Genomic DNA, 22,988 nt, shown 5'->3' on the forward strand with positions numbered 1-22,988 from the left:
CCTGTAATCCCAGCACTTTGGGAGGTGGGTAGGTCACAAGGTCAGAAGTTTGAGACCAGCCTGACCAACATGGTGAAACTCTGTCTCTACTAAAAATATAAAATTAGCTGGGCGTGGTGGCAGCTGCCTGTAATCTTAGCTACTCAGGAGGCTGAGGCAGGAGAATTGCTTGAGCCCAGGAGGTGGAGGTTGCAGTGAGCTGATATCATACCATTGCACTCTAGCCTGGATGACAAAGCGAGACTCCGTCTCAAGAAAAAAAAATTATAGTTGTAGATTAACTTTTCATCTCTTGATCTTGAGAACGCTTGCTTCAAGTACATATTGTAGACCAGTTCAAGATTCATTAAATGCTCCATGCTCTTAGTCTTCTGCACCTTTCTACTGACTGTGTCTCTCTGCCCAGTTCTGTCTAGCCTTTATCCTTTTGATGAATTCCTACTATATTAATAACTAACACTGACAAAGAGAATGCATTTGATGTGTCAGGTATACTTCAAGGCTCTTTTTTTTTTTTTGGAGACTTAGTCTCGTTCTGTCGCCAGGCTGGAGTGCAGTCGCGCGATCTCAGCTCAATGCAACCTCCGCCTCCTGGCTAATGTTTTTGTATTTTTAGTAGAGATGGGGTTTCACCATGTTGTCCAGGATGGTCTTGATCTCTTGACCACCCTCCCAAAGTGCAGGAATTACAAGCATGAGCTACCGTGCCTGGCCCAAAGTTCTTCATATATAGCAATGTATGTATTCCCACCAATCATCATGTAAGGCCAAGTTACTATCCCCTTTTACAAATGAAGAAAATGAAGCACAAAAAAGTTAAATAACTTCTCCAGAATCACATATCTAATGAATACGTGAATGACAATTCGAGCGTCAACCAGTATGGCACCAGAACTTATACTCTTACCAAAGCATTGCATGTGGCTTAGTAATTATAAATTATTAAAAATATTGGTTATATATTATATTTTACCTTTAAACCTTAAAATGTTCATTCAGTTACTGATGTTTTGAGCCATTAACAATCTTTCGTATAAAAACAACACCATAACATAGCTTCTGAGGTTTCCAATTTTGGTTTCTTTTTATTGAGATGGAGTCTTGCTCTCTCCCCAAGGCTGGAGTGTAATGGTGTGATCTTGGCTCACTGCAACCACCCCCTCCCAAGTTCCAGAGACTCTCCTGTCTCAGTCTCCTGTGTAGCTGGGATTACAGGCACCCACCACCACATCCCCACTGAATTTTTTGTATTTTTAGTAGAGGAGGGGTTTCGCCATGTTGACCAGGCTGGTCTTAAACTCCTGACTGCAGGTGATCTGCCTGCCTTAGCTTCCTACACTGTTGGGATTACAGGCCTGAGCCACCACGGCTGGCCAAGTTTGGTTTCTTTAAAGTGGAGCAAGAAACTCTGCTAATAAACACACATGTGACTGACTATTGATAAGTATACAATTCAGCTGATGGAAGTAGAGGTTCACAGGCTTACTACTCTGGAGTATATCATGTGCTATGTATATCGGTCAGTGCATTTTACAAGGAGAATGGAAAATCATGGTCAAGCTAGTCATGTTAATCAAGTGGAAGTCAGCTAAAGAGTGTTTAGAGTGTTTAGTATCTAGTGCATTCACCTACTTCTGTATTTGCATAGTGTGTTAAAATGACCTGTTTATATGTTTCCTGCTTTTTTGTGTGTGCCAGATTGTAAGCAGTGTCTTTATTTTATTCATGTTGATATTCTCAGCACCCACAGCCCATCCTGCATGTGACTATAAATCCTGCTCCTATAAATGTTTGATGAATTATTATACACTGAATTGTTATAGTTATATGCTTATGAGAGGGTCTCCTCCCACTAAACTGAGAATATTTGGGAATGGGACAAACTCTTACTTATTTTTGGGGGGGGCTCTATTCATTTATTCATTAAGTATAGTAGTCATTCAATAATTCAATAATTGATCAATATTTACTGACACCCACAATGTGTGAGCCCAGTGGCTAGTTTCTGGGGACACCATCCCTGGCACCCAGCACTGGGATCTTCTGAGAACCCTGTATCATAGCTCTGATCAACCAGGGGCTGTAACACTGTTTTGTCCTGATACACTTCTTCTGATAAAACTTTAGTGACCTCCCCTCTCCGTAGTACCCATCATTGGAAAAGCCCTGCACTTGCTTCTATCTTTCAGTGTGCAATTCAAGGAAGGACTTCCTTCATCTCTCTTTCCGTGAGCCTCCAAACTCACCTCTCTGTCTATGCAGTGTGGACCTTCCTTACTAAGAAGCTGCTTTATTCACTGCTCCCTCACTCCGACTGCCTGATCCTCTCTCCTCAGAACACTCTTTTCTTTTTTTTTTTTTTTTTTGAGGTTTGAAGAGGGGTTTTTAATTCTTAAAATGGCACATTTGTAAAGAATGCCCTTTGTATATGTTCTACAGAATAGTGTACACATACTTGATGATCAAAGTGTCTCTGAGAAAGTGGCTTCGGACCACACCAGGGTCATGTCCCTTTTTGCTGTGACCCACCCGTCCTGGAGCTGGCTGGGTCTGGCTGGATGTGCTGCCCCGTGAATGCCCCGCTCGCTAACTGCTGGTCCTGAACATTCTCTTGTTTCAAGAACTGATGAGGTTCTCTTCTTCTGACTGACGGAGATTGCAAAACTCCTGGATTTTCTGAATTATACTTCTGTAGGCTAACGTGGCTGGGGAATCTGGGGCATCAATCAAAAAAGACTGGCCTTTGTCACAATTCTTACCTATGAGTGGATCCAGGGGCACTCTGCCGAGGAGAGGGACCTCCAGGTCCTTGCACATGAGCTCCGCGCCCCCAGTCGTGGGAGGGAATATCTGAGATTCTTTCTTGCACTTAGGACAGATGAAGCCACTCATGTTCTCCACCACCCCGATGATGGGCAGCTTCACCTTTCGGCAGAAGTTGATTTCTTTCCGGACATCCTGGAGGGACACCTCCTGGGGAGTGGTGATTATCACTGCTCCGTCGATGTGTGCCGTGGCCAGGTACTGGACGACCGAAAGGTGTTCATCCGATGTCCCAGGTGGGGTGTCCACAATGAGGTAGTCCACTTCTCCCCAGTCCACATCTCGGAGGAACTGCTTGATCATGCCGTTTTTCTTGGGTCCCCTCCAGATAACAGCGTCATCAGGACTGCTGAGCAGGAAACCCACTGACATCACCCCCAAGTTGTCTTCCATGTACACTGGAGACCAGCCTGAGCCACTCTGGTGAACCTGCTCTCCTTCCAAGCCCATTATCTTGGGAATTGATGGCCCACATATATCGTTGTCTAGAAGAGCAATCTGTGTGTTTTCATCCTCTGCTAGGCCATGGGCAAGGTGGGCGCTGAATGTGCTTTTCCCAACACCGCCTTTCCCAGATAATACCAAGATTTTGTGTTTTACGGTCTTCATTTTCTCTTTGATTTCCTCTATAGCTGGTTCTGGAGTGGCCCCCGCTCCAGAAGCGCACAGCCGCTGGTTGGGGCATCCCTGACATGAAGCCCCTCGGCCCGCCTGGGCGCTGTTGGCCCCTGGACAGTCGTGAGGTACCTCCATTCCGTCGCCTTTGCCGCCTTCGTGGTCCAGAACACTCTTTTCTATTTGCTGATCTAGGTCTCAGCTGTCTCTCCAGAAGTCATCCACAACGACTAGATGCCTCCTACATCAGCCTTCTCTGAACCTGTCAATCTCAGCAGGTCCAAAACTGTGTCCATCCCTCATCTCTTCTCTCCTTGTTACTCCTCGAGTTGCTCCTCCTTCTGACTTTCCTGCTTCTCTGGCTTCACTTGCTCCAGTCATCTAGGCTTAGAACCTGAGCCCTCCCTTTCCAGCCTTACCTGTTGGAAGATTTCTGGAGTGACAGTAAGATTGCTGCAGACACAGAGGCTCTTTGATGAGATGTCTCCAGGTATTACTCACTGTGCGATGCTCCCCTCCCTGTGTCCATGTGTTCTCATTGTTCCACACCCACCTATGAGTGAGAACATGCGGTGCTTGATTCTCTGTTCCTGTGTCAAACTCTTACTTAAGTAAACTTTTTGTGAAAATATACCTTGTGTATAGAAATGTCTATAAATCATAAGTGTACTGTTTAATGCATTTTCACAAACTGAACACATCCAGGTACTCAGCATCTAGCTCAAGAAACAGAACAGGAAGCACATCAGAAGCCCATTTCCTGCTCTGTTGCAGTCATTACACACCCCTACCCAAGCTTTACCTACTCACTTTTTTTTTTTTCTTTTTTTTGAGATAGAGTCTCACTCTGTTGCCCAGGCTGGAGTGCAGTGGCATGATCTCGGCTCACTGCAACCTCCACTTCCTGGGTTCAAGTGATTCTCCTCCCTTAGCCTCCCAAGTAGCTGGGATAATAGGCATGCATCACCATGTCCAGCTAATTTTTCATTTTTAGTAGAGGCAAGGTTTCACCACTTTGCCCAGACTGGTCTCAAACTCTTGACCTCAAGTGATTCACCCACGTTGGCCTCCCAAAGCGCTGGAATTACACGTATAAGCCACCATGCTGGCCCCTACTTACTTTTAACTCTTTAGATCAATTTTGGCTTTTTGAATTTTTAGAATTATCTAAATAGAATCATACAATATGTATTCATTTCCATCTGGCACCTTTCACTCAATGTTATTTTGTAGCCGTTATTCACTGTTGTCTATAGTTGTGGTTTGACAATTTTTATTGTAGAGTTTTGTACCAAATGAATATACTTCCATGTATTTATTCATTCTACCCTTGATAAACATTTTTATTTTCAATTCTAGGCTATTATAAACAGTGTTGCTGCACACATCCTTGTACATACCTTTTAATCTACATATGGACAACCTTTTTTGGAAAGTGTACCTAAGAGTAAAATTGCCGAATCTAGAGTGTGCATATCTTTAGTTTTAGTAGATACTCATCAAGCAGTTTTCCAAATGGTTCTATGAATTTGTACCCCCCATAAGATTAAGATAATTCTGTTTTTTCTATATTACTGATTATTTTTATTTTCCATTTTAGGCATCCTGATGAATGTGAGGGGTGCTAATTAGACATCAAAAGAGTACAACTAAAAACCACAATTAAAAACACGGTGGTTTTTAATTGTACTCTTTTGATGGCTAATTAAGATGAGCACTGTTCCATATATTTAATGGACATTTGCATAACTTCTTGTGGTAAAATGCCCATTTTCTATTGGAGTTATCTTTGTTCTTAATAATTTGTAACAATTCTTTATAGATTTTGGTATGAGTTTTTTAAATCAGGCATATGCATTGCATTTGTCTCCTTTCACTCTTTCCTTGCCTGATTTATTCTTTTGTATTCTGTAAATAGCAACACTGTTTATAATAGAGCTGAATTGGAAATAAAAATGTTTATCAAGGGTAGAAAAATACATTGAAGTATATTCATTTGGTACAAAACTCTACAATGAAAATTATTGAACCACAACTATAGACAACAGTGAATAATGGCTACAAAATAACATTGAGTGAAAAATGCCAGCTACAAATGTGTATAATTCTATTTAGATAATTCTAAAAATCCAAAAAGGGGCAAAATTGATCTAAAACGTTAAAGTGAGTAGAGACCGGCATGGTGGCTTGTGCTTGTAATCCCAGCACTTTGGGAGGCTGAGGCAGGTGGATCACTTGAGGTCAGGAGTTCAACACCAGTCTGATTTATTTTTTTACCCCTTTGTGGTTACCACTTTTGTGTGATGTTTAAGGAATCTTATCATATCCTAACGTCATGAAGATTTTCTCCTGTGTTTTCTTTTAAAAGCTTTATGTTTTTTACCTATCACATTACAATCTGCCTTCTATTTAGAGTTGATTTAGTTATCCAGTGTGAGGTAAAGATCAAGACATATTTTTTGACATGAATGTTCAATTGATCTGATACTTACATTTAAATGAACATTGTTTCCCCTGTGTACTGCAGTAGTATCTTCATCATAATTCAATGTTCAAATATGTGTGGGTCAATTCCTAGACACTGTATTCTGGTCATTATTTATTTTCTATTCTTGTGCTACTATCACACTATCTCAATTACTATAGTTCTTAATAGTAAAATATGGAGCAGTATAAATCTTCCAGTTTTTTCTTCTTAATTAATATTGCAATGGCTAGTGTAGGCCTTTTGTGCTTTTATATGAACTGTAAGACTAGCTTGTTAATTTCCGCAAAATGATCCTGCAGGATTTAGATTTGGATTATAATAAATATATGAACAAATGAGAGAAGAGTTTTTACCTTAACAATTATCAGTCTTCCAAACCATGGACATGATCTATCCCTGCATTTCTTATTATTTGTGTTGCCTATGCATAGTGTGTGCCTGGAGTTCAGCTGACTCTCAAAATTGTGAATTCTTCTACTCTTCCTCCTTCCACTCCAATATCAGTTGACTATGAACTCTCATACTTTCACATTCTTACACCATGCTGTCCTCAGCTGGAAATACTCAATTGTCTCTTCAGAGATTATCTGTCCTTCAGGGTCAGAACTCCCTGGAGTTCCAACTGGGCCAAGGCAATCCACGCTTTGGCAAAAACTCTTCTCACACTACCCATAGATAATAGGAGACTACCTCTAATTACAGGAATATATGGAATATGAGGTTCCTTCACTCCATAGTAACACAACTAAATAAAATAGAATATGACAGTGGGAGATCTATTTTGACTGTATGAAGACATATTCTTTCTTTTTAAATTTCAATCACTTTAAGAGTACAAGTGGTTTTGGGTTACATGGATACATTGTATAGTGGTAAAGTTTGTGCTTTTAAGACACTTTCAAATAGAATAAATTACAGATACATATGTGATTAGATTTGGTACCAATTATATAAAGATCTTTATATAGGAAGATTTCAGTGAAATTATATATTCTAATATATTAGAATATTATTTTTCGTGCCTCAATAATGTGCAGTACTGAAATCTCTATAACCAGACTTTCCAATGATGACAGCTCAAAGTTTACTTTCTAGGGCTTCTGCTGGCTTTGCTGTGCATTTGTGTGGATGTGTGCTGGTGGCAAAATGTACTGGCAAATGTCAATCACTTAAACAGGCTCTTTGTTTAAAATTCCGACTTTCAATTCTTGGCAATTGCAATACTGCAGAGACAGGCAGTGTGGCTTCTTGTACTTGTCTTTGACTTAAATAACTAATTAAAGTTCAACACGCTAGGAACAAAGTTATTAGCTAGTACTTGACTCTAGACACTAAAAGTGAATTACTGGCTGGCAATGTTTAGAAGCGCAAGCATTGGTAATTAGCAGCAAATTTTCATCTTCCCTCAGCACAGTATGTGAGCACACTACCAGAATAAGCAGAATTAAAACACACATAAAAATAGCACATGTATCCTAGATTTATAATTTATAATACTAAGGACCATAGAAATTTCAACAGAGTTGGGTGCAAGGAAATTTTGACACCTGGAAAACAGGGCAAGTATGTTGTCTTTTAGCAAGAAGTTACCTTAGGAATAATTTAAAGAACATAAAATGGATTGTAGATATATATATATTTTTGGAAGCTTCAGCTACTAACCTTTTGTGTCATATATTCAAAGACAGAGCTGAAAAGCATCAAGTTCAGCCCCATCTTTTAATCACTATTTAAATAAAGAATAGTGATCATACAGTTACAGCCCTGGCTAGTACTAGAACTCCAATCTTCAAATAACCTGTCATTGATCTTTCCATTAGATACTCTAAACATCAAATCTCCTGCAAATGAAGCTATCAGATTGGAAGTGGCACTAATTACCAGTGCTATTTCTAGTAGCCTTTTACTAAATAAAACATAAATTGGGACATTACTAAATAAATAATGTATTTATTTAGTAAATATTTATTAAATATTTACTAAATAAAACATACATGGGACATTACTTTCTGATCTGTGAAAGGCAAGGAAATACTATCTCCCCTGGATTATCTAAATGTGTTGAACAATCAGATTCTTGAATTGGAATGGGGTGGAAATGATCCAGATAGGCAGGGCAAAGCCACTTACAGGTCTGATTTTGCTTCTATGGAAAGTTAGAAAAACTAGATGGCAAGTAAAAGGCTGCTGTATCAGAATTTGATTATTTTGCAACCAACCAATACTTAGAGACCCCATACTCAATTTTGGACCTGGGTGAACACATTCTCATTCAATTCAAAATAAGCAGTCGATACCTATTTTGCATGGAATAGCTATACCATTCTGATAAAATAGACAATGGTTTACCTTAAGTAGATTTTTCTGTACACCTGATGCTTAGAAGGCCAAAATAGCTTGGCCAAATTTATGCAGGTACTCAAACCCTTTTCTCTTGGCTCTCAGATGATGTTTTATTAAAAAAAATTTACCCCACACTTTTAATCCAGAAATTACATATCCCATAAGGGATGTGAAGGGTGGGTTTAAAGAAACCAGAAAAAGTGAGTTCTAGGTCAAACTATGAATGAATAGCTATATATTCAAGTGGCTAATCATTTTGACTCTGAGTTTCAGCTATCAAATATCACAATTTTACAAACTCAAAACCCCCAAAATATTTTATTTTATGTAAATTTGATTTAGCCGTGAAAGACTGAAATTGTAATATATCATCTACACTAGATATACATTTCTAAGTCTTTCCAGAAGATAACATTCCAGTAGAGAAAGATTATTTATCTACTCATGTCTGTTTTTCCTAACAGTAAAGAATGTATGTATGTGTGTGATATTAAGTAAAAATTACATTATTCTTTTAGAAAACAATGTAAAAATTGGCAACTATTTAAATACACATGCTGGAGTTCTCTTTGTAAACAGAAACCACAGAAAAATTATTTAATGGTAAAATAAAATAAAATAAAAACTTTAAAGATATTGTAACTACCCTAGGTTAGTAATGTTCCCCTGAGTCACAGCCATTATCTTCCAAGACAAAAGCCAAAGCCACCTATTAAATGTGTTCCCGGGGACAAAGGAATAGCATCAAATGAGATCCAGTAGGGTGATGTATTTGAAAGTGCATTGCAAACTACAAAACAGAATTGTACATAGCATTAGCAGTGTCAGTATAAAATAGCAGAAGGAACACTGGAGTTGGCAGTAGGAAATGGGTTTCAGTCAGAGCTTGGCTGTTTACTAGCTGGTGAGCTTAGGCAAGTCATACAACTTCTCTGAGCCTCACCTGTCAAGTGGAAATAATAATTACCCTGACTGATGTACAGAGTTGCAAGGGGAAAACGAAGTAACATGGAAGAGCTTTATAAAGTGAATTGCATTTGCCAATGTCAAATATAAGTTATTTTTCACATCCATACCTTAGAGTCCCAGTATATATTAATATGCATGTATTTACTTCTGTATGTTAAACTTCCAGCCTACAGAGTTGTAACTTTTAGTGATTCATGAGTAAGTGATTCAGCCTCCTTCATCATTTAATTTCTACTCCAGACCAGTTACAAAAAATTAGCTCAAGTATTCTTACATCAGAGTAGCCTAGTTCTTAAGTCCAATAAACCTTTGTTGGAAACCCTATTTCGTCACTTTGTACTGTGTAGACTTGAAGAAGATTTTCCAGTCTCCCTAAGCTTCAGTTTTTTTAATCTTTAAAATGGATTATTTTGAAAATTAATTGAGATAATAATCCATGTGTAGCACTTAGTACAACTCCCCTAATCCTGGGATTTTTAGTTTAGTGTTCCCAGGATGAAAACAATCTGTATTGTAACTGGAATATTTATGTTTCAAAGACAATGTGGCCTAATGGTTCATTGAATGGCCTCAGGCAAGTACTGGGAGCTGTATTCTTACATTCCCAGCAAAACATGAGTGTGAGGGTTTTTCCTTATCATTTTGTTCCAGTAAGCTTGGGTATGCTAAAAACTCAATGCTAAGAACTTAGAAATAAAATGATAATGTTCTTCCAAATTTTTTTCTAAATTTTCAAATACTAATGACTAGGTAGCAATTGCAATGCTACTGGGCATTGAGTTAAATTGATTCCAGTAGTGGGCTTTCTCACCATTTATTCTAAAATATGTCACATTGACTTGTAGGAGTGGCAACAGATAAGGAAATTGATATTTGAGACTTGGAAAGATGAAGACAAGTATTATTAATAACAAAACATTTGGTAAGTTTGCTACCTGTGATTGCCTTTCAGTGCCGAAGCTCTACTGGAAAAGGGTGGAAAACAGTATTAGTAATGTTTGGGTTGTGGCTAGTTATGTTTAACATGGCACTAAATGAAAGAGGTGATCTCAGATTTGTGTTGGCTGGCTTGTACATAGATATGGAAATAAAATCAGACCAGGTAGAAGGAAAATAAAAATCAAATTAAAATTCATTGTATAAAAGAATCTGTTAAGACTTAGTTTGGGGGCAAAGATGAGATTAGGAATGTGACCTTCCCACCAAGCCTGAAACCTTCAATACAGTTGCCAATCTATTTGCCATATATATATGTATGTATGTATGTATATATATATATATATATATATATATATATAGAGAGAGAGAGAGAGAGAGAGAGATAGAGAGATTGTGTCAAAAAAGCAAAGAATTAAGTCAGACCAGAGAATTATATCTAGGAAAGTACTTCTTGTGAAGTTTCAAGCACATGGAATTGATTGTAGATAGATCAGAAGCTTACTAAAGCTTCTCAGAAAATTATATTGCCAAAGAAACCACAAGTTTGATCTTTAAAAATCCTTTTGCTGTGAGCCCAAAAGCAAACTTTGGGTCCTCAAATTTGCGCAGGCAGGAAGTAAGTGAGTAAGCCCTACAGTCATAAAATAGGACAAATTCTCCAACACCCATATCGGGTCTCACTATAGAGAAATATGGACAAAGAAGAACCTCCAAAAACAGAATCAGGAGACACAGAGAACAGTGGATGAAAGTGCTCATCCCTGATAGCCAACTAAGAGAATACTAAAGGAATTTATCCCACTGCCAGGGCAGAGGGACACCTCAGAATGCCTCCCTGGTAGATTTCATCACTGCTGTAGACCAGTCTCGCATCCATCACTCTTTGCCATTTTTGGGGAGTGTTTAGTCAGTTATCCTGTTGCTTCTTCACTTTTGTATACTGTGCATGTGTGTATATAGGTATACATTGTGTGTGTGTGGGGGGGTGCACATGCACGCGTGCATCCATAGTGGTGTGGATAACTTGTCTTTCCAGTTTATAGGCTGCCATTCCAGTTATCCCCGTCTTGGAAAATGACACTACCATTTATCCTTTGGCTTAGAATAAAAAGAGGGTTTTTAAGTTTTTTTTTTTCCCTCTAGGATTATTCATCCAGCACATCCACAAACCTGTCAGTTTTACTGACCAAAGAAATCTGAAGCTGCTTCTTACTCCCTCCATTTCTACCTACCTAATCTAAGTCACTGTGATATCTCCCCTGAACTACTCTAAAGTCTCTTAACTGGTATTTCTTCTTCCATCATTCCAACCTTTCAATTAGAAGTGAGTGGAAGTGAGATTATGTGAATCCTCTGCTCCAAATTTTCCATGACTTCCCCTCCCCTCACAGGTGAAATCTGAAGTCTGTGGCTACCTCTTCCACCTCCTCTCCAGGATTCTCCTTGTGTTTACTAAGGGCTACTCACTGTATGTGCTTGAAACAGGCAAAGCATTTTCCCACCTTGGGATTTCCCCTCTCTGAGCCCTCTCTGTGGCCCACTTCTTCATTTGTGAATATCTCTGCTCAAATACCACTTCCTCATAGATATGCAACTACTCTGCCATTCCCTATGCTCTTATACTTTATTTTTCGTTGTAGACCCCGTCATCGCCTGACATCATATGAAATATCTCAGGATTTTTTGCTTTGTTTACAGATACATTCCTAACTCCAAAACGGAGCTTGGAACATGGTAGATGTTTAACACGTATCTGTAATGTAAATATCTGGTATGCTCCTGCATCCCACCACTTAAGAGGAAGCATGTTAAAGTGAACTGAATATAGCCCAAGAAGGACTCTGTACTTCTATATTTGAGTCCCTGTGGATGAACTGCCATGTAGCTTAATAGGTAGACAAGATTGAAAACCTAATTTAGGAGGTTATGCCTGTAACAGGAGCTAAGTCTGTGGTGTATCCATGCAATGAAATACTATTCAGCCACAACAAGAAATGAAGTATTGACACATAATGCAACATGGAGGAACCTGGAAAACATCATTGCAAGTGTCAATGAATTATGTGGGTTGTTTCTACTTTTTGGCTCTCCTAAGTGATGCTGCTGTGAACATTCATGTACCAGTTTTTGTGTGACTATGTGTTTTCACTTCTCTTGGATCTATATCTTGGAGTAGAATTGCTGGGTCATATGGCTACTCTTTGATTTACTTTTTGAGACACTGCCAAGTTGTTTTCCACAGAGACTATACCGTTTTACATTTCATCCAGCAATGTGTGAGGGTTCCAGTTTCTCCATATCCTTCCAACACTTGTTATTTTCTATGTTTTTTATTACGGCCATCCTAGAGGGTGTGAAGTGATAGCTTATTGTAGTTTTAATTTGCATTTCTCTAATGACTAGTGATGAGTATCTTTTCATATGACTATTGGCCGTTTATATATCATCTTTGAATAAATGTCTTCAAATTTTTTGAATATTTAAAAATTGTTTTTATCTTTTTATTTTTGAGTTATAATAGCTGTTTATATATTCTGGATACTAAATCTATATCAGATACATTATTAATATTATATTTTAAATTCGGGGGTAGATGTGCAGGCGTGTTGCATGGATATGTTGTGTATGCTAAGATTGGGACTTCTGTTGAACCCATCATTCAAATAGTGAACATAATACCCAATATTGGGTAGTGAAAAACTACCCAATAGGTAATTTTTTAACTCTTGCCCCCTTCCCTCTCACCTCTCTTTTAAAGTCCCCGGTGTCTAGAGTTCCCATCTTTACACTTGTGTGTACTCAATGTTTAGCTCCTACTTGTAAATGAGACAATGCAGAATTGGGTTTTCTGTTTCTGTGTTAATTTGGGATAATAGCTTCCAACTGCATCCATGTTGCTACATAGGACATGATTCCATTCATTTTTGTGGCTGTGGAGTATTCCATGGTGTATACCACCTTTACTTTATGCACATAATCAGATGTATTATTTGCAAACATTTTCTCTCATTCTGTGAGTTGTCTTTTCATTTGATAGTGTCCTTTGTAGTATACACATTTTTAATTTTGATGAACTCTAATTAATTTATTTGTCCTTTGGTGCCTTGAGATTCATGTGCCTTTCTACAAAACCATTGTCTAACTCAGAGTCACTAAAATTTACATCGTTGCTTTCTTCTGATAACTTTAAAGTTTCAGCTCTTACAGTTAGGTCTCTCATCCATTTGAAGTTTAATTTTGTATATCCATATTAGACAGATATCCATATTCATTTCTTGTTAGGCAGATATTTCTTGTTGGTGTATATGCTGTCGTTTTAGTACCATTTTTTAAAAAGTTTATTCTTCTTTCTTCACTGAATTACTTTGCCACTCTTGTCGAAAACCAGTTGACTATAGATGCATAAATTTATTTCAAGATTCTCAATTGTATTCCATTGATATCTATATCTATTCTTATACCAGTACCAAATCCTTTAATTATTGTAGCTTTGTTATAAGTTTTAAAACTGTTAGGTGTAAGTCCTCCAACTTTGTTCTCTTTTTCCAATATTGTTTTGACTATTCTGGGTCCCTTGCATTTTCATCTGAAATTTTGGGTCAGTTTATCAATTTCTGAAAATGAACAGTTGAAATTTTGATGAAAATTGTATCAAATCTATAGATCAACTTGGGTAGTGTTGCCATGTTAGCAATATTGTCTTCCAGTATGTAAACATGAGATGTCTTTCCATTTCTTTAGGTTTTGATTAATATATGTCAACATTTTGTAGTTCTTCTGTGTATAACTCCTATGCTTCTTCTTTTGCTAAATTTATTCCTATTTTACTCTCCTTGATGCTATTGTCAATAACATTATTTTCTTAATTTCATTTTCAGATGGTTCATGGCCAGTGCATAGAAATATAACAGATTTTCGTATTGAATGCGTATGCTGCATCCTTGCTGAACTCCTTTATTAATTCTAGTGGGTTTTTCATGGATTTCTTTTTTTTTTTTAATATAAATCTTTTTTTTCCCCATTTATTTATTTTATTGCATTTTAGGTTTTGGGGTACATGTGAAGAACATGCAGGATTGTTACATAGGTACACACATGGCAGTGTGATTTGCTGCCTTCCTCCCCATCACCTACATCTGGCATCCCTCCCCTTGCTATCTCTCCTCAGCTCCCCACCCTCCACCGTCCCTCCCCTATTTCCCCCCAACTGACCCCAGTGTGTAGTGCTCCCCTCCCTGTGTCCATGTGTTCTCATTGTTCAACACCCGCCTATGAGTGAGAACATGCGGTGTTTGATCTTCTGCTCTTCTGTCAGTTTGCTAAGAATGATGGTTTCCAGGTTCATCCATGTCCCTACAAAGGACACAAACTCATCGTTTTCGATGGCTGCATAATATTCCATGGTGTATATGTGCCACATTTTCCCTGTCCAGTCTATCATCGATGGGCATTTGGGTTGGTTCCAGGTCTTTGCTATTGTAAATAGTGCTGCAATGAACATTCGTGTGCACATGTCCTTATAGTAGAATGATTTATAATCCTTTGGATATATACCCAGTAATGGGATTGCTGGGTGAAATGGAATTTCTATTTCTAGGTCCTTGAGGAATCGCCACACTGTCTTCCACAATGGTTGAACTAATTTACACTGCCACCAACAGTGTGAAAGTGTTCCTATTTCTCCACATCATCTCCAGCATCTGTTGTCTCCAGATTTTTTAATGATCGCCATTCTAACTGGCGTGAGATGGTATCTCAATGTAGTTTTGATTTGCATTTCTCTGATGACCAGTGATGATGAGCATTTTTTCATATGTTTGTTGGCCTCATGTATGTCTTCTTTTGTAAAGTATCTGTTCATACCCTTTGCCCACTTTTGAATGGGCTTGTTAGTTTTTTTCTTGTAAATCTGTTTTAGTTCTTTGTAAATTCTGGATATCAGCCCTTTGTCAGATGGGTAAACTGCAAAAATTTTTTCCCATTCTGTTGGTTGCTGATTCACTCTAATGACTGTTTCTTTTGCTGTGCAGAAGCTGTGGAGTTTGATTAGGTCCCATTTGTCTATTTTGGCTTTTGTTGTCAATGCTTTTGGTGTTTTGGTCATGAAGTCCTTGCCTACGCCTATGTCCTGAATGGTTTTGCCTAGATTTTCTTCTAGGGTTTTTACGGTGTTAGGTCTTATGTTTAAGTCTTTAATCCATCTGGAGTTAATTTTAGTGTAAGGTGTCAGGAAGGGGTCCAGTTTCTGCTTTCTGCACATGGCTAGCCAGTTTTCCCAACACGATTTATTAAACAGGGAATCCTTTCCCCATTGCTTGTTTTTGTCTGGTTTGTCAAAGATCAGATGGTTGTAGATATGTTGGGTTGCCTCCAAGACTTCTGTTCTGTTCCATTGGTCTATATCTCTGTTTTGGTACCAGTACCATGCCTGTTTTGATTACTGTAGCCTTGTAGTATAGTTTGAAGTCTGGTAGCGTGATGCCTCCCGCTTTGTTCTTTTTGCTTAGAATTGACTTGGCTATGCGGGCTCTCTTTTGGTTCCATATGAAGTTCAAGATGGTTTTTTCCAGTTCTGTGAAGAAGGTCATTGGTAGCTTGATGGGGATAGCATTGAATCTGTAAATTACTTTGGGCAGTATGGCCATTTTCACGATATTGATTCTTCCTAACCATGAGCATGGAATGTTTCTCCATCTGTTTGTGTCCTCTCTTATTTCGTTGAGCAGTGGCTTGTAGTTCTCCTTGAAGAGGTCCTTTACGTTCCTTGTTAGTTGTATTCCTAGGTATTTTATTCTCTTTGTGGCAATTGTGAATGGAAGTTTGTTCTTGATTTGGCTCTCTTTAAGTCTGTTATTGGTGTATAGGAATGCATGTGATTTTTGCACGTTGATTTTGTATCCTGAGACTTTGCTGAACTTGCTTATCAGTTTCAGGAGATTTTGGGCTGAGACAATGGGGTCTTCTAGATAAACAATCATGTCGTCTGCAAATAGAGACAATTTGACTTCCTCCTTTCCTATTTGAATACACTTTCTTTTTCTTGCCTGATTGCTCTGGCTAGAACTTCTAGTAGTATATTGAATAGGAGTGGTGAGAGAGGGCATCCTTGTCTGGTGCCACATTTCAAGGGGAATGCTTCCAGTTTTTGCCCATTTGGTATGATATTGGCTGTTGGTTTGTCATAAATAGCTTTTATTATTTTGATACCTAGCTTATTGAGGGTTTTTAGCATAAAGGGCTGTTTAATTTTGTCAAAGGCCTTCTCTGCATCAATTGAGATAATCATGTGGTTTTTGTCTTTGGTTCTGTTTATGTGGTGAATTACATTTATAGACTTGCGTATGTTGAACCAGCCTTGCATCCCCGGGATGAAGCCTACTTGGTCATGGTGGACACGCTTTTTGATGTGCTGTTGCAATCGGCTTGTCAGTATTTTATTGAAGATTTTTGCATCTATGTTCATCATGGATATTGGCCTGAAGTTTTCTTTTCTTGTTGAGTCTCTGCTGGGTTTTGGAATCAGGATGATGTTGGTCTCATAAAATGATTTGGGAAGAATTCCCTCTTTTTGTATTGTTTGGAATAGTTTCAGAAGGAATGGTACCAGCTTCTCTTTGTATGTCTGGTAGAATTCAGCTGTGAACCCGTCTGGACCTGGGCTTTTTTTGGGTGGTAAGCTCTTAATTGCTGCCTCAACTTCAGACCTTGTTATGGGTCTGTTCAGGGTTTCGGCTTCTTCCTGGTTTAGGCTTGGGAGGAGACAAGTGTCCAGGAATTTATCCATTTCTTCCAGGTTTACTAGTTTATGTGCATAGAGTTGTTCGTAATAATCTCTGATGATGGTTTGAATTTCTGTGGAATCTGTGGTGATATCCCCTTTATCATTTTTTATTGCATCAATTTGGTTATTCTCTCTTTTCTTTTTTATTAATCTGGCTAGTGGTCTGTCTATTTTGTTGATCTTTTCAAAAAACCAGCTCCTGGATTTATTGATTTTTTGAAGGGTTTTTTGTGTCTCTGTCTCCTTCAGTTCTGCTCTGATCTTAGCTATTTCTTGTCTTCTGCTAGACTTTGAGGTTTTTTGATCTTGCTCCTCTAGCTCTTTTAGTTTTGATGATAGGGTGTCAATTTTTGATCTCTCCTTGCTTCTCATGTGGGCACTTATTGCTATATATTTTCCTCTAGAGACTGCTTTAAATGTGTCCCAGAGATTCTGGTATGTTGTATCTTCATTCTCGTTGGTTTCGAAGAACATCTTTATTTCTGTCTTCATTTCATTGTTTATCCAGTCAACATTCAGGAGCAAGTTGTTCAGTTTCCATGAAGCTGTGTGGTTCTGGGTTAGTTTTTGAATTCTGAGTTCTAACTTGATTGCACTGTGGTCTGAGAGACTGTTTGTTAGGATTTCCGTTCTTTTGCATTTGCTGAGGAGTGATTTACTCCCAATTATGTGGTCAATTTTAGAGTACGTGTGATGTGGTGCTGAGAAGAATGTATATTCTGTCGATTTGGGGTGGAGAGTTCTGTAAATGTCTATTAGGTTTGCTTGGTCCAGGTCTGAGTTCAAGTCCTGGATATCCTTGTTAATTTTCTGTCTGGTTCATCTGTCTAATATTGACAATGGGGTGTTAAAGTCTCCCACTATAATTGTGTGGGAGTCTAAGTCTCTTTGTAAGTCATTAAGAACTTCCCTTATGTATCTGGATGCTCCTGTATTGGGTGCATATATATTTAGGATCGTTAGCTCTTCTTGTTGCATTGATCCTTTTACCATTATGTAATGTCCTTCCTTGTCTCTTTTGATCTTTGTTGCTTTAAAGTCTAGTTTATCAGAGATGAGAATTGCAACTCCTGCTTTTTTTTTTTTTGCTCTCCATTTGCTTGGTAAATCTTCCTCCATCCCTTTATTTTGAGCCTTTGTGTATCCTTGCATGTGAGATGGGTTTCCTGGATACAGCACACGGATGGGTTTTGGCTTTTGATCCAATTTGCCAGTCTGTGTCTTTTGACTGGGGCATTTAGTCCATTTACATTTAGGGTTAATATTGTTATGTGTGAATTTGATACTGCCATTTTGGTGCTACCTGGCTGTTTTGCCCATTAGTTCATGCAGATTCTTCATTGTGTTGATTCTCTTTACCATTTGGCATGTTTTTGGAGTGGCTGGTACTGGTTGTCCCTTTATATGTGTAGAGCCTCTTTCAGGAGTTCTTGTAAAGCTGGCCTGGTGGTGACAAAATCTCTGAGTACTTGCATGTTAACAAAGGATTTTATTTTTCCTTCACTTATGAAGCTTAGTTTGGCTGGATGGGAGATCCTGGGTTGAAAGTTCTTTTCTTTAAGGATGTTGAATATTGACCCCCACTCTCTTCTGGCTTGTAGGGTTTCTGCTGAGAGATCTGCTGTGAGTCTGATGGGCTTCCCTTTGTGGGTAAGCCGACCTTTCTCTCTGGCTGCCCTTAGTATTTTCTCCTTCATTTCAACTCTGGTGAATCTGACGATTATGTGCCTTGGGGTTGCTCTTCTTGACGAATATCTTTGTGGTGTTCTCTGTATTTCCTGGACTTGAATATTTGCCTGCCTTGCTAGGGTGGGGAAGTTTTCCTGGATAATATCCCGAAGAGTATTTTCCAGCTTGGATTCATTCTCTTCGTCGCATTCAGGTATGCCTATCAAACGTAGATTAGGTCTTTTCAGTTAGTCCCACATTTCTTGGAGACTTTGTTCATTCCTTTTTACCCGTTTTTCTCCAGTCTTGCCTTCCCGTTTTATTTCATTGAGTTGATCTTCGACCTCTGATATCCTTTCCTCTGCTTGGTCAATTCAGCTGTTGATACTTGTGCATGCTTCGTGAAGTTCTTGTGTTGTATTTTTCAGCTCCATCAATTCACTTATATTCCTTTCTATTTTGTCCATTCTCGTTAGCATTTCGTCAAATCTTTTTTCAAGGTTCTTAGTTTCTTTGCATTGGGTTAGAACATGTTCTTTTAGTTTACAGAAATTTCTTACTACCCACCTTCTGAAGTCTGATTCTGTCATTTCATCACACTCGTTCTCCATCCAGCCTTCCCTTGTTGGTGAGGAGTTGTGATGCCTTTTAGGAGGAGAGGTGTTCTGGTGTCAGGTGTTTTCATCCTTTTTGCGCTGGTTTCTTCCCATCTTTATGGATTTATCCACCTGTCGTCTTTGTAGTTGCTGGCTTTCAGATTGGGTCTCTGAGTGGACGTTCTGTTTGTTGATGATGAGGTTATTTCTGTTTCTTGGTTTTCCTTCTGACAGTCTGGTCCCTCTGCTGTAGGTCTGCTGAGGTCCACTCCAGGTGCTGCTTGCCTGGGGATCACCTGCAGCAGCTGCTGAACAGTAAGGGTTGTTACCAGTTTTCTTCTTCTGCTATCTTTGTCCCAGAAGGATACCTGCCAAGTGTCAATCTGATCGCTCCTTTATGAGGTGGCTCTTTGGATATACAGGGGTCAGGGAGCTGCTTGAAGAGACGGTCTCTTCTTTATAGGAGCTCAAATGCTGAGCTGTGAGCTCCATTGTTCATTCAGAGCTGCTGGGCAGGTACGTTGAGGTCTGCTGCAGCAGAACTCATAAACCGCTTTTTGTTCCCAGGTGCTCTGTCGCAGGGATTTAGGGCTTTATGAGTTTCCGTTATGCTGCTGTCTTCTTTTTTTTTTCCTTCAGAACTGCCCTGCCCAGCAAGGAGGCAGACTAGTCACTGTCTGCCTGTAGAGGCTTTGCTGAGCTGCTGTGGGCTCTGCCCAGCTGCCGAGTGAACTTCCCTGCAGTCCTGTTTATATGGGTGTAGTTAGAACTGCCTCAGCAAGGGTGGCCCGCCTCTTTTAAGGTGGAGTCTCTCTGTAGTGGTGGGTTGCCTTGGCAATGGCGGGCTGCCTCAGCAATGGTGGGTTGCCTTGGCAACAGCGTGCTGCCTCAGCATTGGCTGACTACCTCTGTAGTGGCGGGCTGCCTCGGTAATGGCAGACGCCCCTCCCCCACAGAGCTGGACCGTCCCGGGTTCTGCTGTGCTTGCTGTGAAACTCTCAATCCAGAGAGTTTCTGATTGCTGTTCTTTTGTGGGGATGAGACCAGCCGAGCCTGATCACTGGCTCCCTGCCTCAGAGCCTTTTTTTTTTTTTTTTTTTTTTTTTTAAATTAGTGGTGCCGGCCGGCACAGCTGCGCTGGCCGAAAAAGCCGCGCTCCCATGCGGCAAGTCACTGTGCTGGCTTAAACAGCGGCACTGAGATTCGTGGCGCTTTTTTTGCCCTGGAATCTACTGTCCTGGTTCCCTGCTCAGTCCCCTTTTTAAACAGATGAATGGGCGACTTCCCGTGGCTCCAGTCACCAGCCAAAGGGGCACCCGGACCAGTGTATTTTGTATGGAGAACCGCCTCTCCAGGGCACCGGCAAAGCAGCTGCGTGGGGCAAAGCAGTGGCCCCGGCCGGCACAGCTGCGCTGGCCGAAAAAGCCGCGCTGGTGACCCGTGGAGCTCCTCCGCCTGGGTATTTTCTAGTCTGTGGGCAATAAAAATGCGGTGTCCACTCACCCTCTGCGCTTTTACTGGGAGCTGCAATCCTGAGCTGTTCCTAAACGGCCATCTTGGATCGATCCTCCGGGTTTCTTAAGATTTTCTATATGCATGATCATGTCATCTCTAAATACAGGAGTTTTAATTCTTCCTTTCTATTCTGGATACCTTTTATTTTCTTGACAATTTCACTGGCTAGAACCCCCAATACAGTGTTGACTAGAAGTGATGGGATCATACCTGCTCTTCTCTTTGCTGATGTTAGGGGGAAAGCTGCTAGTATTTTATTGTAAAGTATGATGCCAGAGGCCCGAAATTTTTATCTTGTACTGGGCTCTGAAAATTATGTAGCTAGTCCTACCTTATAAAGAAGGACACAGTTGAGCTGAATATCAAAGGACAAGCAGGAGTTCTCCAGTGGGTGCGCAGGAGGAGGGAGAGCAATATGGGCAGTGTCATGAATGCGTGCTGGAACTCAGAGTGACTCAGTGTGGCAGCTGTGTGGAGGCCAAGTGAGGAGTGAAGGAAGCTGAGGTTGGAGAAGCAGGTAGGGCTGGACCACTGCAGGCTTGCTGACTTCTTGCTAAGGAGTTTGGATTTTATTCTGTAATTTTTAGCCTAGTGCACTATTATATTTTATATGCAACAGCAAAGGGTAGAATGGAGAAAAATTAGACTAAAAACTGAGGCAGGGAGAGCAATTCATGGGCTACTGCCATATTTGATACAGTGAATCAAAACCTTGTCAGATTAACCTTAGAGTAACTGGATTCTTGCTTTAGAAGACTGCTTTCCTCCTATGTTTTTAATGAAAATTTTGTGCAAATAAAAACATATGTATTTAGCACCATATTTCAAAGTTAGGCTAGCATTAGTAAAGTTTATAATCTATGTTTTTTTCTTTGTGAAAACATATTTTCATATTTATGATAGCCTGAAGAATTGAGATAAATGATCTTTTGCATGGTAAAGAAAATAATGCTTGGACATTTTTATTTCAGTAACTGTGTCAGTAATTCCAGAATTTTTTGCATTTGCATCATACTAAACATCCTTATCCACATCAGGCATTACCCACCATATTAGCAAAACTAAAACATATTCCCTCCCTATCCTCTCCATTCCCTCTGCCTCTCCTCACTACCTCCCACCCGCCCTTAGCCCTCTCCCTGACCCACCCTCCCTTCCTTCTTTCTTCCTTCCTTCCTTCCTCTCTTATTTCTCTCTACCCATTTTCCTTCCTTCCTTTTTCTTTACATGTGCTGAATCAATTAATTTTTTCAAAAATGTTAGGCCCTACGGACCTGGACTAGGCCTATAACACATTTTGTGCCCTTGGAGAGCTTGCAGATTTATGAGTGGCTGAAGTAAACAAGCTGCCACAACTCAAAACAGAGCATCATGCATTCCTGTTACCCTAAGCACATCTAAATTTGTAGAGTGGTCATTAGCCACAGCCCCATCACTGTGGCCTTCACTGTGAGTTTACAGCCTCCGTTACACACATGGTAGTGTTTAATAAATAATGCCTTGTTGTGTTAGTTCAGGTTGTCATAGATTGGAGGGCTAGAGTTAGAATTAGTGATGAAGATGATGGAAACAGTAAGAAGAACCAAAGAATCAAAGAACTAAATCCCAGGAGAGTCAGATGAACCAGAGCTACTCACTGCTTGATCACATATAGCTATAAATTTCTAGTCGATTCACAGATCTAGAAAGTGATGAGCCATTTGAGAGAAAACACTGCTCTCTTTTCTGCAAATTATGTAACACTAAATCCGTGTCATTAAACAAATGATTCTAACCTTTTTTTTTCTTGCCTTTATTGGACTTCAAAGTTCAGTACACATTCAAATTATTCAATTTTGATATCACTTTTATGATCAAATGTCCTACTTTTGAAATGGAAAGCTCAGTTGGCCATGTTCCCTGTTAAGTTTAAGAAGCTTTTGTCATTTAAATAAATTAAACCTTCCAGCATGGATTCTGCAGAACATAATGAAACACAGAGGAAAAAAAGCTTAAATGAAATAAACCTCTTTGCTGATAGAAACAGTACAGGTTATTGTGCAGTCTACCAATAAATGTGTAGCTGGAAACATAGCCTGATTTCTGGTTTTTCTTTTTAAATTTTGTCCTTAATTTTTTGATGTTCAACAGCAATCTAATTTGCCATTGGACAAAAGATGGACATAGAATACATCAGGTAAAAAGGGTCTAGGTTTTTAATGCTGAGAATAAAACCAAGTATTAGATTTTTAAAAGCTGATTTCTTTTAATA

At 39.4% G+C, this 22,988-nt stretch overlaps 1 protein-coding gene and 1 pseudogene across 2 annotated transcripts in view; one reads left to right on the plus strand and one right to left on the minus strand.

The window, feature by feature from the left end:
* LOC116528593 (potassium voltage-gated channel subfamily H member 5) overlaps nt 1-22,988 on the plus strand; it is a 109,914-nt gene that overhangs the window by 75,215 nt on the left and 11,711 nt on the right. The window lies entirely within an intron of this gene.
* LOC116528594 lies at nt 2,371-3,593 on the minus strand (annotated as a pseudogene). The gene has a single exon (XR_004259106.1). The product of XR_004259106.1 is annotated as a cytosolic Fe-S cluster assembly factor NUBP1 pseudogene (transcript).

This window comes from Sapajus apella, unplaced genomic scaffold, assembly GCF_009761245.1.
Source record: "Sapajus apella isolate SASKATOON/1434 unplaced genomic scaffold, GSC_monkey_1.0 scaffold59, whole genome shotgun sequence".
NCBI classification, from domain to species: domain Eukaryota; kingdom Metazoa; phylum Chordata; class Mammalia; order Primates; family Cebidae; genus Sapajus; species Sapajus apella.